Below are 1,731 nucleotides of genomic sequence, written 5' to 3' on the forward strand. Positions count from 1 at the left end.
AAGAGAAGAATATTCCCAACCAGCAGCACATCAAGGTGTTTCAAAGTACATTACCAAAATACTGAGAGATTTAGATTCCTTTTTATACTCTCCCAAAGTTTACATTTGTAATTATAGTTGAACACTGTATGTATCCCTTTCTCTGAAAATGACTATATTTAACAATTATTCTGACCTTTAAAGCTTCATTTCTAGCATCCACCACCAAAGAAATATTTAAAACATTTACAGCAGTGAAGAGCTCCTCTGAGCAACACATTATTTATCCTAGATAGTCTTATTACTTCAGTTAATGTTCTTTTGCCATCATCAGTGAAGTTCTTTTCTATGAAAATATTTATAATATTTAGGTTAGCTTTTGATTTTATGGACTCTTATTTTTCACATTTTAATTATGCTTGTAAGGTTTTATGGACAACACCCACTGATAGTAAACAGGCCAGGAGCAGCAATTAATGCTGTTTAAGACAGCTCTCTCTGACCTTCTCAGTGGAGCATACAAGTCAGTGAAATGATTACTTAAGAGTATATTTATCATAAATAACTTTTATTTGGCAAGGGTATTTTACTGTACCAAATTAACTGATGTTAAAAAACTAGACATAGTCAATAGCACCAGTTAAAATTCTTAAAAACAAAAACATAAAAGGAGGCTTTCTCTCCCAAAGACATATCAAAGCAAAACCATTTAAAATAAAATTCTAATATGTTCAAAATGGTAAGTATCTTAGATTATTGAACATCAGAAAGCTGATGTTAAAGTAATAGGTTGCTCTTTTCACTGAGAAGCTATCTGTATGTAAAATTAGACCATAGAATTCGTTTTACTAAGTTACTGAAAGATAACAATATGCACATATTGCAGTGGTTGAGTTTCACAATGTCAGCAAAAATGTAAAGCAATAGCATTTCACAACAGTGCTGATAGAAGTGAAAAATTACATAATCACTTTGGAGAACTGGTATTATTTTCTGTTAAATCAATGCATATCCTAAGTTTGAAACTTTCATATAGATATACAAAAATTCATAGCTAGGTGAACCAGAAGACATGCACCAAAATGCTTATGGAAACATCATCTACAATAGACAAAATCTAGAAATAACCCAAGTATATATTATGAGAAAAAAATGGCTCAATTAACTAGTGCATTTATAGAATGGAATACTCTGAAAAGACAATGATCAAAGTATTGACACACAAAGCAAAGTGATGAATCTCCAAAATGTCTTGGCAGATGAAAGAAAAAATATAAAAAAGAAAATGCATTTTATATTTATAACTTATAAATATAAATTTATAAATAATAATAATTTATAAATAAGTTAATAAATAAATTATAGATAATAATAATTTATAAATATAAATTTATAATTTGTATTTATAATTTAGTTTATTTATTTCATGAATATAAAACCCCAGAAGTGACAAGGGCAGGGGTGTTGATAACTCTGAATTGGGTGATGTCAATAGTGATTTAAAAGAATCTGAGGTGGAACCATGGTGGAAGGAACATTTTATATGTGCTAGATGACAGTGTCAAGTAGATTTAGTTTATGATAATTCATCTAATGGTACACTTTTGATATGTTTAAGAAGAATTTATTTCAATACATGCTTTATATTTTGAACAGAAATTTATTAAGTCATTAATTAAAGTATTTGAATAATGTAATTTGTATGCTAGTGAAGAATTCTAAAGTCTCATAGAATTACCTCTGTGTACACAC

Source organism: Condylura cristata, unplaced genomic scaffold, assembly GCF_000260355.1.
Source record: "Condylura cristata isolate star-nosed mole 26May11 unplaced genomic scaffold, ConCri1.0 scaffold00007, whole genome shotgun sequence".
NCBI lineage: Eukaryota > Metazoa > Chordata > Mammalia > Eulipotyphla > Talpidae > Condylura > Condylura cristata.